Genomic DNA, 6,000 nt, shown 5'->3' with positions numbered 1-6,000 from the left:
GTGTATTTCCCTTGGAATTTGAGGGAAGCTGGTTTGTGCAGAAGCTTTACATTTTGGCTAGTATCAGCCCAGTTTGCCCCAAATCCTGAGTTTGCTGAGCTCTCTGAAGGAAGATGTCCCATAGCTAGGATCTCTCTCCCATGTTTAGGCTAGGTTTTCAGCAAAGCTTAAGTACCATCCTGCTAGCAAGCCTAGGGTCTGACCATTCATAGAATCACCAGGTTGGAAGAGACCCAGCGGATCATCGAGTCCAACCATTCCTATCAAACACTAAACCATTCCCCTTAGCACCTCAAACCATTCCCCTTAGCACCTCAATTCACCTGCCATCATGCTTTTTTCCCCAGCTAGAAGAGGAGTTCTAACTGTCCTCCTCCCCTAACAGCCACACTACTGCTTGGTAAGAAGATCAGCGCATTCGTCTCTCCACTCCTGCACACACATTTAGGAAGGTGCTTATATGCCTTGGGAACCCGTAAGGAGGTCTCGGGCAACGCTTTCCATTGCATAAAAAGTTGCTGCCCTGCAAAGTTTCCAAATACTTTATGCACACAGAAACACAGAAGCAAAGTCTGATAAGAAGGGTCAGCTCAGGCAGAAAGCACCTCAGGCTGCAAAGAATAACCACAAGCTTTAGTCATGTCTCCTGTGGGACAGGGAATCCTTTGAAGGGCATGTTACACACCCAGAAGCATCGCTGGGGACAGGCTCACCAGGAGCCCACGCGCCCACTTTCACGGTGGCAGCTCCCCAAGCGTTCTCTCCGTTTCACCCAGCCGGGTCTTCTATCCCCGTTATTCCTCCTGCATCCCGGCTGCCAGTCCTCAAACAGGTTGGAAACACATCCCCAGCTCCGAAAAGCTGCTGCCATCTCCTGGAAAAAGGCTTCTTCCCTAGAGAGAGGCAAGAGCGTGCAGGGGCCACCAGGATGCGTGCCAGAGGGGACCTGTGGCCACCAGCACCTGCTGCTCTGGGGACAGCCTAACCTTGCCCCTCGTGATATCTTATCTGTCACTCTGATGACTGAGGGTGATGTCAGAAAACAGGATTACAGGCTCGTGCTCCAAAGAAATCTGGTCCTTGAGGCTGATGGCTGGGGCAACCCTTGATTTCAGCTCAGACAAGAGCACACTCCTCCCTGATGACTTCTAACCAGCACAGGCAACACTTGGGCACCAGGGGGGCTGCTTTGTCCCCCTCCCAGCTGCAAAATCAGAGTCTTTGATGGAAGGAGACGGTGTAGAATGAATTCCCAAAACCAGGCACCAAGACCCCTTCACTGTCAGGATACTGAGAGGGAAATCATTGCAATTCCCTAGGTCTCCATTCATTGGCAGCTCCTGCCCAGCTGCCCAAAAGACAACCTGCCGCTTCCATAGGTTCACACAGAGATGACTTGCAGTCCTACGAGCCTCTCTCAGCCACCAATACACATCTCCATAAACACACCTAACAAGGTGGATTCTTTTTTCCCCTGAAAATTAAAATCTTAGTCATCTCTCCCTGATGCCACAAGACCAAGGGGTTCAAATTACCATCCCCAAAGAGCGGCGCCTGCCGAGACACAGCTGAAAGCCCCACAGCAGTCTGCACGCCGCCTGCGACCTGTGAGCTGGCCTGCGTGAGCATCACCGTGGTATTTATATCCTTTTATTATGCTTTAAACCACTGAGGAGAAACAGGTGCAGAGCTGCCTGCAAAGCAGTGGCCAGCAACGTCTCCCCGAGCCGAGTCGCTGCGCACACCAGCACGGACACACACACAGACCTTTTGAATTCCCACCGAGTGCCAAAGCCATGGGTAAAATCTGTCCTGGAAGAGAATGTACACCAGGGCACAAGAGTCACAGCACAGACCTGGTGGGTAGATTAAACCCTCCCAGGCAGTGCCTCTAACGACGCCCCGCTTCAGCGTGCACACCTATTCAGAGAGGGTGCAGCCAGGTGGGGAACACTCCTGTGGTTCTCCAGGGAGTCTTTCGGGCTAGTTGAGCAAATAAATCACCACTAACCTTCAGCTGCCACCTTGGAAGCGCAGTCTTAGAGGGAGCTGTTCTCCTAAAGGTGCCTGGAGCGGGATACACAGCTGTAGGGTTGAAGAAAGGCCATTTGTGGTGTATGTTGGGCTTGGATTGTGCCTCTTTGTTTCTCAGCCTGCAGTCACAGGAGGATTGGCTGGGGTGCATCTGTGGTTCTCCATAGCAAGGTGAGTTTGCTTCCTTCAGAGAAAAGCAGCTTTCTTGAATACAGACCAGGTTCTGCCTACGTGGTATCCTCTGAAAACTCCTTGTTTTCTTCTTTAGTAGTAGGTTGGTTGGCATCTTTCTGGGAGGATCCCCAAAGAGATCTTCTTTTTCACCCTGGAGCAGAGTTGCAGCACCCTCGAGCAAACTGAAAGAGAAGCATAGCCTGGGGCGGGTGGTTTAGTGTCCTCCCCCCAGGCAGGGTATCTCTGCCTAACCAGAGATGACCCTGGCCCAGCCTTTGCCAAGACAAAATCAAGGGACAGCAGGAAGACATCAGTAGCTCTACAGCTTCAGGTCAGCTGGAGTGAGTGAAGGGTCCTCACCAACCAGGTCAGAGGTGCCACTACTCCATCTGTGTTTTGGGGCACCTCACAGCCCTGTCCAGCCACATAACATGGGGGGGCCACTATGCAATGTCTCCAGATTCACAGCTTTCTAGCCACCTCTCACTTTTCCTTAAAACAGGTAGAGGGCAATACTAGGATCAGCAAAATAACACCTGGCCTGGGGCAGCAGCAAGCTGAGCGGATTCAGGCAAAACTCATGGATGCAGCTTGCCTTTGGGTGTGCCTGGTTTTCATGTGAAGGAGACAGGGAGACTTGGGTTAATTAACCCAGCATTAGCACTTTGTTACTAGAAATAAAGCTGGTTTTAGCTTTGAAATCCATCTTTCATGAACAGAGGCATTACCCAGTGCTGCACCATACTGTATTACCCTAGACGGGGATAAAGCCAGGTGCTGCAGTGACAACTGGTATTCAGCCTTTACTGAAAGTGAACCCTTTTCCTTCCCTTTCTTCCTAAGCAGGGAAGGAGCAGAGGCAATCGCTGTCAGTGTCTCCTGCAGCTGAGCACCTCATAAATCTCCCTTTGGAGAGGCAGGGCAGCCCTGCTCTGCTCCTGGGGAAGAAAGCAGGTATTGTTCAGCCTCAGACTCAGGTACGCCCCGGGAAGCACTGCCACTGAAACTCAAGCGTGTATGCTGCTGCGGCAGCCAGGACAGCCCAGGCTGATAAAAGACCTCAGATTTCCTCCCCACCAAACTCTAGAGAATAGTTCTTCCGATTTTTACGTCGCTTCGAAGAATAACGATGTACTTTATAATGTACGAAATAGAAACACTGAGATCAGGTTCGCCTCCATCACTCCTCCTGCACATGTGCTGGGGGTAAGTGTTGCTGGGCAAAGCTAGGAGGGTTTGTTTCCCCCAGTCCCACCCCCAGCAAGACAGAGCAAAGATTTTACTGTCGGCTTGCCACCATCCTTTGCCTCGACATAAAAGCAAAGCTCCAGGCACCTTTCCCCACCAACAGCCCAGGTCTGCAGATCTATAAAACATCTGGCTCAGAGGACCCCCGTCCTCCGTGTCGCTGCCACGGGGAAAACACTTCCTCTCCCTCCACACGCCCCTCCGGGGAAACCAAAGGTCGGGGAGCCATAGGGAAATTTATGGGCTTCCCCTCCTAAAAGACTTCTCCAGATGGGTCTCCAACACTGGATTTTTTTTCCAGGTGAAGGGAGAGAGAAGAGGGCAAGAGAGAAGGGGAGATGGGTAAGGGCAAGACTGCAGGTCACATTTTTCTGCTCACAACAAATGCATTGGGCAGAGGGACCGGCAGGTGGCCAAGCTGCTACTCCTGCTCAAGCTGCAACAGCATCAGATGATGTCAGGCTCAAACATGAAGCCAGCACAAGCTCCGAGTTCCCGGCTCACACCAGACCAACAGCAAAAATCCCTCTCGTAACAGCCAACAGTTAGACTTAGAATCATAGAATCACCAGGTTGGAAGAGACCCAGCGGATCATCGAGTCCAACCATTCCTATCAAACACTAAACCATTCCCCTTAGCAGACTTGCCCCTGGAAAAGCTCCTTGGGCAAACCAGCAATAATTTCAAGATTTGATTCAATAGTCCATACCAGGAATATGGAGCATTTTAAGGGGAAGGAGCATAACAAGTAGTGTGCAACACCCTTCCACCCTGTTTTGGCCAGATCCACAAGCAACAACCTCACCAAACCTCAGTGCCTCTCCGGGCAGCAGTGCCGGGGGGTGACATTATTTCAGTGCCCCTGCTTTTCATACCAGTCACCTGCAGGCAGTCAGCACAGCAGGAACACAGACATCATCCAGCCTCCCGTATCACCTGTCAGGAAGAGGAAATGCCACACATTTTCCAGCTGCTTGTACCTGCGCCAGGTCTAAATGCCACCCCTAAAAATACCAGAGGGAAGGAGATGCCTGACACCAGCCGCTCACCCCCCACCACAGCCACCCAGTTATTTTTGAATGAGGCAGCAACTTGAAGCAGCTGAGCAAGACCCAGCCTGGGCTTTCAAACCTCCCCACACAGGCTGGAGAGTGACAGCCCTGTGTTACCCGCCACAAGGCAGCAGCAGAGCCACGATAACACACTCCAGCTGGCTGTGGGCAGGGGTCCACATCCCAGGAGCTGCTTTCTGCAGTCACAGGGAGGCAGGGGCTTGGACCAGTGCTCCTAATGAAATCAAGCTCCTGTGGTGTTTCAGTCTGATCAGCCACCTCTTTGCTTTAGTCTGAGCAACTTTGATCTCTGGCAAATGACTCCGAGCACCTTGCTGGCTCCCCTGAAACCTGCAGCCTCTGCTCCCCAGCAAAGAAATGAGACAGCAGTACTCTCCACCGCTCCCACGCAGAGCAAAGCTGCCAGTGGGCCCATGCCAGCTTATCATAGAATCATAGAATAACCAGGTTGGAAGAGACCCACCGGATCATCGAGTCCAACCATTCCTATCAATGCCCAGCCACAAAAAGCATCCTTCAGCATCCAACAAGTGCACCTCACAAACCACAGCCTGGCCAGAGCAGCTCTTCTGATTTTCCTTGATTGAATAGTGTCTGACTTACAGGTAAATCAGGATAGAAACATCCAGCTCTTGAGAATTAATTTCAAGTTTCCAGCTGCTTTTCTGCCTCTAACAAGCAGGAGTCAGGGGCTGGAACAGTTCAGGGAGGCATGAGACACCCCAGTGCCTCATGGTGCTGGAGGACACATGGGAGGGCTGAGCTGGGTGTCATCTCCCTGCAGCCCGAGCCATTCCTCTGGGGGATTTGCACTTCCCAAAAACTGGCACGGTCCTTGCGCTATCATATTGCTGGCACTGGGCAGGAAGGGCTCGGCAGTGTCTCTCACCTCCCCTTCAAAACACGTCCCTGCAGCTGGTGATACGTAGCCAATCCTCCCCGATATCACTCAGACCAGGGGGGAGTTTTGTTGTCTGCTGTTAAAAAGCTGCCACCTCCCACTCCAGCCCCGTGTGCTTTGCCCAGTGCTGTGCATCAACAGCACCCACACATGGTGCTATGTGCAAAACACCCTAGGAATCCTTCTGAGGGCAAGAAATGCAGCAGCTTCAGCTCTGCAGCCCTTTTGTTAGTAAGCATAGGTCTGCAAAGGTAGAAAAGCCTACCTCTGCCTTCATCCGAGATATAGAGCAATTTCCCTGCCAGATTTATAGAGACAGTTTTCTTAAATGTCAGGCTCGCTAAGCAGGACTGCACGGTGCTTAGAGTGAAATAACATAACTTTTTTCTGTGTTCTGCATTCTGATTTGAAGCCAGTCAATGCCCTGCTTGGTCATCTGGACCAAGCAGACCCACCTGATGCCTGTAAGCATCCCAGGACAAAAGGCTTCTGTGAGGATGAGGTAGTTGTCCAGGATGGGAGCGCAGAGGCCACCAGCAGCACAAGTGCAGCTGCCCCAGCTCCAAAGG

The sequence above is a fragment of the Phaenicophaeus curvirostris genome, chromosome 9 (genome assembly GCF_032191515.1).
Source record: "Phaenicophaeus curvirostris isolate KB17595 chromosome 9, BPBGC_Pcur_1.0, whole genome shotgun sequence".
NCBI classification, from domain to species: domain Eukaryota; kingdom Metazoa; phylum Chordata; class Aves; order Cuculiformes; family Cuculidae; genus Phaenicophaeus; species Phaenicophaeus curvirostris.
This window is presented reverse-complemented; position numbering follows the sequence as displayed.